Source organism: Amphiprion ocellaris, chromosome 18 (assembly GCF_022539595.1).
Source record: "Amphiprion ocellaris isolate individual 3 ecotype Okinawa chromosome 18, ASM2253959v1, whole genome shotgun sequence".
NCBI lineage: Eukaryota > Metazoa > Chordata > Actinopteri > Pomacentridae > Amphiprion > Amphiprion ocellaris.
In genome coordinates, this window is record NC_072783.1 from 12195976 (window position 1) to 12208059 (window position 12084).

Below are 12084 nucleotides of genomic sequence, written 5' to 3' on the forward strand. Positions count from 1 at the left end.
CACACTTGACGCTGGATTGTGTTTGACCACTTGCATGTGATGCAACCAGCTTTTGTATGCCATTATATCAAATATTTCTGTTTGACTGAAGTTGGTCAAATCAAGATTGCCTTATTTTGAAGAGGTTACGTGTCACAGTTTGCAGCTATGTTCTTTTTACTATTAGTGTCCTTATTGTCTATTGTGTACATTTTATACATGTTGTCTATAAATAAATAAATAAATATATATATATATACACACACACACACACACACACACACACACACACACACACACACACACACACACACACACACACACACACACACACACACACACACACACACACACACACACACACACACACACACACACACACACACACACACACACACACACACACACACACACACACACACCTGTTCAAAAGTTTGGGGTCACCCAGGCAATTTCATGTTTTCCATGAAAACACTTTCATTCATGTGCTAACATAACTGCACAAGGGTTTTCTAATCATCAATGAGCCTTTCAACACCATTAGCTAACACAATGTAGCATTAGAACACAGGAGTGATGGTTGCTGGAAATGTTCCTCTGTACCTCTATGGAGATATTCCATTAAAAATCAGCTGTTTCCAGCTAGAATAGTCATTTACCACATTAACAATCTCTAGACTGGATTTCTGATTCATTTAATTTTATCTTCATGAAAAAAACTGCTTTTCTTTCAAAATAAGGATATTTCTAAGTGACCCTAAACTTTTGAACCATAGAAGAGTGAACAATGTTTACATTTCAAAATGTTCCAGCTGCTTCGTCTATGTGTTTGCTCTTCACACCTCTAAATAGGTAATAGAGTCTATTACTGCTCTGCCATTTAACCAGACATAAGCTGCTGCATTTTGAAGCTTTGCACTATGTTGTATCAGGCCTCTTAGACACAGGCACACACACACACACACACACACACACACACACACACACACACACACACACACACACACACACACACACACACACACACACACACACACACACACACACACACACACACACACACACACACACACACACACACACACACACACACACACACACACACACACACGCCATGCTCATAGCTCTGCTGCCTTCTTGTCTGGGTGTTTTATCGGTTTTTGTCTTAACCTGTTTCTGATTGATTGTGTCTGTCTCTCAGGTTATCTGTCTGTCAGTTCCTTTTTATCTGCCTCACACTGCAACTGTTGCACACTGTGTTGTCGAGTTGCCCTTGATCTGACAGAAAATCAGAATCACAAGTACAAATACTCAAAGTCCTACTCTTTTGTAACTGCTTTTCACCATGCTACAGTTCTGTAAATGACTTTCCTAGCTGAATGCCCGTAGCACTGTGACAGAGCCACCAATCCCCCCACCCCCATCTCAAACTCATGTCATCTGAACCACAGAAGAGCAACACTACCTAATATATGCAGTATATATTCACCACCACACTCTGATGGGCACTTGCCGTGGGAGCATTTACCCGTATGATGATAGCTCCTGCAAAATAATACAGCCTCATCTCCCATTCACCGACACAATGCATACATACACACACGGACTGCACACACAGAGATGAACACACAAATGCCAGCGTGGATTCCATTAGTGTGATTTACAGTTGATCTTTAGCGGCGCAGAGCTGGAGGGAAGCCTTTTACTTTCTCATTTGGAGGAGAGAGCAGACCTCCTCTGTTTGCGGATATGTAGGAAGATGGATAGTGTGGTAGGTCTGGAACACCAAGGAACATCCTCCAAATACACAAACAGCGAGTGACAATCAATGACGGCACACATACCAAAATAGAAACAGAGACAGATGGGCAGAGAGAGCGCTAGAAGCAGATAAAGGCTGAAGCCCCTGTTAGACTTGCACCCCTTCCTGCTAATCTGACGGCAACTGAACTTTGTCACTTTTCCGTGAAAGCCATGACAGCAATCACACTTTGTCAGACCTAATAACATTTACTGTATGCATCACTTCAACACAAGTCTAAACTGCAAGCAACTGTATTAACAGCACTAATAGCAGCATTATTTTAGTAGCTACTCAATGATTCGTTTGGTCATATTCTATATATAGTTATGGGCCAACATTCACGCACACACATTAATTAGACTTCTACTACAAATATCCTGCCATGGGACTGTAACACAGAAGCATTGCCATCATAAAAACTTTATATGACATAAAAATATTTTTACAACAAAATAATATCTCAACTACTGTGATGAAGCTCTGGACTCAGTCTGAGGATGGCTGATATTTAACAAATAATCTCTAACTAATAATTTAACTGCATCTTATAAAGTGTAGCACTGTGTGTAACAGTTCAGTTGCCTGAAGGGAATAAAAGCCCACCAAGTAATTAGATATGAGGCAGATCCTCTCCTCCATGTTCATAGCTTGCTATTAGTTTAGGTTTAGTCTTTTGATTTTTTTAGTAGCTCCTTGAATGTTAATGTCCAATCACAGGTTTATACTGAAGGGAACTCTTCACACATTTATCTCATGAGGCAGGTTCATAGGAGATGGAAGAGCACATCCAATGGGTGCAGTAATGGACTACTGAACACTGTCTAACTTGTAATCATAAATCAATCAGTGCAACGTTTCGGTACTGACCTTCACCAGACAATTAGTCTATAGTTACACTAAAGTAATCTATAGTAGCTTAAATGTAAAAGTTTATGACAAATATTGCATATATATTGGGATTCTCTCTGTCACTATGATTGATATGTGTGAATGGAGTTGTGAGAATCATATACATAAAAGTGACCTGTACCTGAAGGACAATGTCATCACTACAATGAGTGATGAACCCTGCAATTCTACATCCCCATGTCTGAAACGTGTTTAAGAACGGGAAGGAGAGTTCTCTGTAAAATTAACTGTTCAGTAGCTTCCTACAGACTGCCCAGAAGACTCAACACTTTCTGAGTTCATCCATCCATCCATATCTATACACTGTTTGATCCTTATTAGTGCTGCAGTGGGGCTGGAGTCTATCCCAGCTGACTTATGGTGGTGGCAGGGGACACCCTGGACAGATCATCAGTCGATCAGACGGCTACATATAAGCTGCTTTTCCACTAGCAGCTACTTGGCTCGACTCGACTCAGCTCGACCCGGTTTAGGTCGTTTTCCATTACAATTGAGTACCACCTCTTCGTGGGTAGAGTCAAAAAACACTCACCATCCTCGAATATGGTCTCAAATAATGCAGCGGTGGAGTCAAAGCCACTCTACCTCCCATTGCTCGCCGGTCGGTGGCCGCAAATGGTGTCCATTTGGCTAAACCACTTCCAACACCTCTGGTTTGACCTACTCTGGCTGTTGTGATCCTTGATGGACCAATAGTCACTTTCGAGCCTTTTCAGCTTCTTCTGACACTGCTTCATTGTCCTACTGTATCCCTGGGTGGCCATCCGCTCAGACACCTCCTGATAAACTTTCTCGTTGCGAGTCGCACCGTCCAGCTCCCTCTGTATTCTTTGGTCCGCCACCAAAGACAGAAAAGTCTCAACCTCTTCATTTGCCCACGGCACAGGTCTCGTGTGTCGTCACTCCCTGTCCAATCAGTGGCCTGCATTCTGTAGACGTCACATTATCGGCTCAACTCAGCTCGCTTGGAACCCTGGCAGAGTAAGAACTAAAATAGTACCTGGTACCAGGTACTACGTCCTAATTGAAAACCTCACAAACTGAGTAGAGTCGAGCTGTGTAGGTGCTAGTGGAAAAGCGCAAATAGAGACAAACTATCACTCTCACATTCACACCTGCGGATAATTCAGAGTTACCAAATAACCTCAGCATGTTTTTGGACTGTGGGAGGAAGCTGTAGAACCCGGAAAAAACCCACACATGCACAGGGAGAACATGCAAACTCCATGCAGAAAGATCCCAGAAAGGCAAGGACATGAACCTGGGATCTTCTAGCTGCAAGGTGAAAGTGCTAACCACCAAGCCACTGTGCATTGCCTTTCTGAATTTTTGTTTCAAGTGAATCAACCTGCAGTCATTGTTCACCTGTTATCAGAGGTGAGTAGAGTAGCCAAAAATTGTACTCAAGTTACAGTAACATTACTTCAAAATAATATCACTCAATTAGAAGTAAAAAGTAGTCATCCAAAAAATGACTCAAGTAAGAGTAAAAAAGTGAAAATTTGGTGAAAAGACTACTCAAGTACTGAGTAACTGTTTGATTGTAATGTCCAATTTATTTTTTTGAAATGATGTGATCAGATAGACAAATGTAAAATGTGCAAATCCTGGTATTTCCAAATAATAAAATAAAAAAAAATAGCAAAAATAAATTACTTCTCTACAAAATGACAAGAAACAAATTTCCTAATCTCAGTTGTTCACAACATAAAGCTTTTGAAACAAATACCTGTAGTAAGGTAATGTTTGTATGCTTGAACAGTGCAAACTATTTCCAGTGACAAGATATACTATATTTCACTTCCCTCCAAATGGCACAGGCTCAGTAGATAGAAAATAATAGCACAACTTGGGCTGGACCCGAATATCCGAATATTTGGTGGTTGTGTCCCCGCCCCCGGCCCCCCCGCTGTATCAAGCGGACCTACCAGCCTGACATCATGCTTCACTTCATCCATGTTAAGCCTGTTTTATGCTTACCGCGTCCGCGAGGTCCATCTTCGGCTTTTGTTAGAAGACGGAGATATCCATGCTAATGCTATGCTAATATTGTCGGACTCCAAAGCAGTATCAAATTTCTCAAAAATCCCCCCGTTTTTTCATTCCATATCTGCTACGTGTGAAGAGTTTGTGCCACTATGCCGCCACAGTTTCTATGTGGTCATGTGACTGCAGAGCGATGGCTGGAGAAAGACAGTCACGTGATTATTGTTGCTTCGTCTGATTGGTGAAACACAGTCATGTGATAGAGCTAGGGCTGCAACAACGAATCGATTAAATCGATTAAAATCGGTTATTAAAAGCGTTGGCAACGAATTTCATTATCGATTCATTGTGTCGTACGATTCATGCGTCACTCACCATGTCACGGAGCCGTTTACTTCACCTGCAGAGCTTTGTCAATGCTGGCTGACTGTAATAAAGTTTTTGTTTTTTGTTTTTTAAAAACTCCACCTGCAGAGCTTTGTGAATACTGGCTGACTGAAATAAAGTTTAAAAAAACAAAAACTCAACCTGCAGAGCGAGTTGAACGGAGCAAAGTGGAGGTAGAGTGGAGGCGGTATTTTCAAAGGAAAAGTAAATTCAACAAATGAAACAGTGACCGACACGGAGAAAACAGTTTGACTGAAGTCCTCAAAAGTGTGGGAGCATTTCACGCTTCACAAAACAAAAACATTTGTAACATGCAAGCTTTGCAAAAGTGATATGAGATGGCATGAAATTCACAATGAAACATTAAGTCTGGGGTGTTAGACACCTGCACTCAGTTCCTTCTGACAAAGGAGAGGCAGCACTCTCTCTCATTGTGCAGAGACATGCTCCGCTTTCTGGTTTGCATCTTTATGGAAAAGGATTCATACCACAGCAGCAGAACAATGAGCCCTTAACACATGTCATGGGCTCATTGTTCAAGTAGTGCTGACTGTGAACTTTCCTTTATAGTTAACTGACCTCAAACATACTGAATGGTTCAGGGCAAGTCAAACATTACCGACATACGGAAAGAAGCTCTTTGTCACATCATGCTGTATAACATGGGTTATCAGTAGTGAGCAAACGTGCGATCAGTGCAGCTTTAGTGCTGCTGTCATGAAAGCAAAAAGGAGAAAACAAGGATTCTGATATTATTATTAGATAATACTTTCCATAAAAATGTTAAGCTGCTATTCTTATTTGTGAATAAAGTATCTTCACTGTTGGTCTCAGACTTCTGGGCCCCACTGTATGTGTGCAGGACGCCTTAAAGTAGGCTGTCAGCAGTGCAGTAGCAGGAGTGAGACAGTGATCCAGCCAACCTGCTCTTTGCTTATCACAGATGGGTTTCTGAGAAGGAAAAGTGACTGCTGGAAGATAGCAGAGACAATGTGATGCTCCATGACTACAAAAGCTGGAGAAGCTTATCATATATCCAACATGCACTGCAGAGCTAAATGTTGGCCATTCCATGTTCACGGTAACTTATTAGAAAGAGTAAACATTGGTTACGATCTCCTGAAAAGAAAATTTTAGTCTGGTGATCTACGGTGAATTTTACTGCAACTCTTATGTCACAGGTTCCACAAAGCAGACAAAGCATATGATATATTGATCAGTGGTAATAAACATATATACTTCTTCAGTATAAAGCCTCATCTGAGTTACTTCATCCACACTGCTGAAAATGTGATATAATTATGTTCATATTTTAATTATATTCTAAGTCACTTAAGTCAAAATCTCAATCTCTGTCAGCAGACTGTTTGTCCTAAGGTCATGTGAAGTTTTAATTCTTGTTAAACCACAAGTATCCAACTGTGGTTTATTTAAAATCAAATATTTTGACTGTATTTATTACCAAGCAAGTTTATTTGCATATCACCTTATTGTACAGAGAGGCTATTCAAAATGCAGTCCACAAGGACAGCACACACTTGTTTTCACTGACATCCCTGTCATCAAATGCAGTCTAAACCTTGTGAGCATCTGTGTTTATGTGTGAGCAAGAAAAAAGAGAAGTCCAAGAAGTGCAATTAATTTAAAAAAGAATGAAAGACAAGTCACCAAAAGCACATGTTTGAAACCACCTCTTATTTTCCTGTGACGCACACACACACACACACACACACACACACACACACACACACACACACACACACACACACACACACACACACACACACACACACACACACACACACACACACACACACACACACACACACACACACACACACACACACACACACACACACATCACCTCACAGACCTCAAATTAATAAGGTTTGGTTCATTTGAATGTTGTGACCTCAGGCTACATTCAACACAACCGTACAGGTTTCATTCTCACTAATGAAGGTATGGCTAGTCACTTCAAGGTGAGGCAAATAATAACAATAAAAATTAGATATAAAATGTAAAGGAATAAAAAAAAATGTTGGGTGTTGAAAAATAAGTGATTTGGAGAGCTGTTAAATTGTCAAGGCCAGCGGCACTCTTAGAGGATTCCTTTTGCTACTGCTGTAGTGCAAAAAAAAAAGAAAGAAATAACTCAGAGGGAACTTCATTATTTCATCTAAATGACATTGGTTGACCCAAAATGAAACTTTATATTAAAAAGCAGAGTCAAAAGCAAACACCTAAATTGTTCTAAACAAAAGTAAACTTGGGGGAACTGTGTGTAGGCAGCTGCAGGTTTGCTGAGCTAAGGAATCTGAACTCCTGCTTTGTAACCACTATCCTCACTACTGTTGCAATGACTTTGCACAACTTGCATCATCAGCATTTAAAGGGATATTAGGCAAATTATTACTAAAACCACAGAGTGAAGGTCGGATGTCATCTAAAGTGCCATTAGCTGAATCATCGCTCGTTACGAAGAGGATTTCCTTCCTTTTGAACAAAAATATCCCTTCGGCCTATTCAAAACTCTGCTGGCTTTGTCTTTGCAGTGAGCCGTCTCAGTCACTCCCTCAACTCAGCCTTCCACAAAAACTGATAACATTACCACAAATTCATTCGGGTGGAAATGACAAGGAGAATGAAGGAGCGGAAGAAGCCTCAGTAGCTTTAATGACGATTCAATGCTTTCTTAAGATTCTTGCTAATTCTACACCTACCTAGATGCATTCCCTTTAAAAAGTCTGACTTATAGCATAGTGACATGTTCAAAATGTTGTTTGATATGTCCAACAGCTGCTTAGTTTGACCAAAATGATAACCTAGTCCTGCAGAACACAATTCTGACATTTTGTGGCATTAATAGGTATCCATAGATATCTTAAAAATCTGGATGTGGCAAAATCTGTAACTGGCTTGGGGCACCTAGATAATTTGATTTTACTCATGTCAGTATGTTTGAAAAAATGATCTGTACATCTGGCTGTAGGTCTGAAATGCGAAACCAACACAGAAACCTGTATTCTTTCTGCAGGCCAGCAGGGGGCAACTCTTCTGGATATAAAAAAAAAAATCAGACTGCATAAAAATCTTTGAGCAAATGAGGCCACTTCTCACATAAACTATTACCTGAATAAATGATTTCCTAATGAGTTTATGATCTCAGTCACCAGCTTCAAGCCTCTTTGAATACAGCTTCTAGTATATTTTTGTAGATTATGGTCCCATTTAGAGCAAAATAAATGATAAAACAGGAAATATTTTAGGGCATTCTGCCTTGTGTGACAGGTCACCACTATATCACCAGGTATAGAGTCCTCGAGTTCTCAGTCAGAGCCAATGCTCGCTGGTTAAGCCTCGTTTCAAAAGAGCAACATGACTATGACCAAATCCCAAACGTAAGGCTTCAAACAGCATCATGACATCATGATAGCAGCATTTATCTTTGATATACAATGTGTAGGATAAACCTCAACATTTGGCAGACTGCAGCAGTAAGGCATGCAGGTGTACAAGACAAAGCTCACATGGGCACACATCAGGAAACGCAAAAGTATATGCAAATGTGACAAGAAAGGAGTTACTGCTCTAAAGTGAAACGCAAATGATTTGTTTCAGAATTTAAGAGGTGTTTACGAAGCTAAAGAAGGTCCAGGTTCCTTTATTATACCATTCAGAAACAGAAACCTCTTTGTCAAAGACAGTGCTTCAGATGGTTGCTTTGGTGTTTGTCTTGTTTTGTTGTTTAACTCAGCGTTACAGCACTGGCAGCTCTTTCACCAGGGAACAGCTACGGAACATCACAGAAACAGCTCCAGTTGATTTAATTCCTAGATTTATTGTTACAGTGGAATTGTGGGTTTACTGTGCCACAAATACTGGACATACTCCTGCTAATGGTGGGTATGAACAGAGATTTTTCTTTAACTTCTGTGTTATGCTTCATAGAAACATGGCTATGCGGATCAATACCAGACTCTTTTGAGCAGGTCGCCACACAGACCTTTCTGGTAAAAGTAAGGGTATCAGTTTCTATGTCAACAGTAGCTGGTGTAATCATGTGACAGCGATCTGGCGAGAGACGTTTAGGAGCTGGAGGCAGGCTTAATGAACAAAAGTGAAGGTTTAGCAACGCGGAGAGAGAAGCTAAATGTACTCAGAGAAACCTCAACAACACTTGTCCGATTTCATCCACAGTGAGTCCAGCCACCAGCTCCATCCCATCAGTAGCCAGCACCTCTCCATAGAACCCTCGCAAAGCAGCCAGACCATATAATCTGTTTTCCCAGTAAATACCACTAGCAATCTTGCCCTCCGATGGCCTGACCCTAAAGCGTCGTCAAAGTAGAAGACACTCTGAAGAAGTTCTCTCAGAACTTGCATTCGCAGATAACATTGCCCTCCTGGAAAACACTCTCAGTGAAGCAGAAGACCTTTTGCATCAGGTAAAGTGAGAAACGAGACTGACTCTTCCTGAATGCTGGAAAGACAAAGTTCCTGCACGTTAACCCAACATCTGAAGACACATTGCATACACTAGATGGGTCAGAAATCTAAAAAAGTTGATGATTTCCTATATCTTGGAGGCTACAACAACACAACACATGATATAGAAACAAAAATTGTTAAAGCCTGGTCAGAATTAAACTCTCTGTCAAAAATATGGGTATCCACAATTCAAATGACAACCAAAATGAGATTATTCAAGACATCAGTGGAATCCATCTTGCTCTATGGATCTGACTCCTGGTCACTATAGAAAACACTCTCAAAAAGAATTGATGAGGCCAATACTAGAATGCTACGGATGGTACAAAACATCTCCTGGAAATCTCACCTCATCAACAAGTCGCTATATGGCTCACATCCACGCAGATTAATGGAGAACTTAAGGTAAAATTCAAATGAAAAAACAACAAGAAAGTGAAGTTGGGATTGAGCTGGAGCTTCAGAAATATGCTTAAATTAGCTTGTTAGTGAAAATATTTTAGTTGAGGGGCTTTACTTAGTGTTGTGGAAAATGTTACATCTATTCATATTCCTGACTTAACACCCACAGCAGCTTTATACGAGGCTGCTGCTGGATATGCAAGCTGAGCTGCATTGTTTTGAATGGACCCGAACAATCAGGGGAGATGGTTTTTGGTTTAAATCAGAAATATTAAAACTGGTGGGAATGATGAAAGAGTTTTATGTTTTTCTAATTTTTGATAATTGGCAGGGATAAGGAAATACTTAGCACTCAGACTATAATCCATACATTGAGACTTCTTTCCTAAGAAACAAGTTGTTTTAGCTCAGGTCAATGAATCCTACACACCATACATAGCAATGTAAGTTAAAAACTGGAGTTGATCAAAAGATTGAACAAAACCATAGTTGATATCCATTAATGTGGACATATATTAGTTATCAGAGGACAGTCATTTTGGAGAGGAAACAAATAAATAATCCAAATTAAACAAACACAACAGGCCAATTGTGATTGCAATGTGATAGGAGGGATGTAACACACACCTACTGCAGCACCTGTAAACCAGGGCAGTTGTAAAGGAGCATGGCTCAGTTTTCAAACCATCCGCTACTTCGTCTAGACTGAGAAAGCTTGTAAAAGCGAATGGATATAAGAGAATGTATAAATAATAGAAAATGTTCTCTTCTTACCTTAGGATGCTGGTGAAGCGGGTGAGATTTCTGGCTGTGTCTTCAGTTATGTGTCAACCTGTAGGTAAACACAAAGACCTACATTTAAACAGACAGTTTGATGCTTGGCTCTAGAAGAAAATAAGTGCCACCGTAGATATGAACCAGCACTATGCCCTGAGATGCTGAAGGTTGGATTATACATGTGTTTTTAATATTAAAACCATCGTGGTTGATGGTAGGCTAGGTGTTTTGGAGTGAAAGGTTTCATCTTCTCTCCTCCATATGTTTCTCGTCATTGTGGCTTAATTTTTGTTTCATCAGGCTGAAGAGCTTTCCTTCAGATGGCTCTTTTGTTGTTACCATGATTGGCAGGAAACTTCAGTCAAGCTTTAAGGTGTCTCTTGTAGAGAATGAGCTTTCTTCTTGCGTGGCAGTGCCTCATGCCACACACTTGACTGTGAACACTGACATCAGTGTACCAACAGCTTCTCAATCATTGCAGAGCTGCTTTTTGGTGATAGTTGGTTGACTCTTGACCGTTCTGACCAACTGTGTCTTAGCAGCAGGTGATAATTTGTGTTTTCTTCCTGATTGTGACAGTAACACAACTGTGCCATGCGCTTTATACATACAAAGAATTGTTTGCACAGTTGATTTGACATCTGTGACTGCTTTCAGATGGACTTAAGGGACTTTTCTGACCTTGTCAAGGCATTTATTAGTTTTTTTCAAATCTGTCGAGCTCCTCAGACCTTCTCATTGCAGTGTTTGTGGCTGCATCTAAAGAGTGTATCAAATGGACCCTGTTTAAATTGACTCAGAACAGTCAGCAGCTGTAGTCAAGCCTAATCACTCACAGGAAGTTGGGAAGCCATGACTCATGAAGATCTTTAATTGCTGTGAGGACTTCCTCATGCTACACTGAACAGGAGCTGAATCCAGTAAGTGGATCAAAGACTTTCCATGGATCCATGACAAGAAAATAAATAACAGAATAACTAAATGTTTTAAAATACCATCCATCCATCCATCATCTATACACCGCTTAATCCTCATTAGGGTCACGGAGGGGCTAGAGCCTATCCCAGTGGACTTAGTGCAAAGAAAGGGGACACCCTGGACAGGTCACCAGTCTATCACAGGGCTACATATACAGTCACACCCACATTCATACCTACAGACAATTTAGAGTTACCCAATTAACCTGAGCATGTTTTTGGATTGTGGGAGGAAGCCAGAGTTCTTTGAGAAAACCCACGCATGCACAGGGAGAACATGCAAACTTGGGAAGGCCAGGACTCAAAACGGGGATGTTCTAGCTGCAGGGCGAAAATGCTAACCACCAAGCCATTGAGCAGCCCGTTTCAAAA

The 12084-nt window shown here is 40.6% G+C and overlaps 1 protein-coding gene across 7 annotated transcripts in view; it reads right to left on the bottom strand.

Moving 5' to 3' along the window:
- The window catches only part of rbfox3a (RNA binding fox-1 homolog 3a), a 611714-nt gene that overhangs the window by 406874 nt on the left and 192756 nt on the right, over positions 1-12084 (bottom strand). For all 7 annotated transcript variants that reach the window (XM_055004447.1, XM_055004444.1, XM_055004442.1 and 4 more), the window contains exon 3: positions 10733-10790. The gene's annotated coding sequence lies outside the window, so the exon portion shown is untranslated. The remainder of the gene's footprint in view (positions 1-10732; positions 10791-12084) is intronic.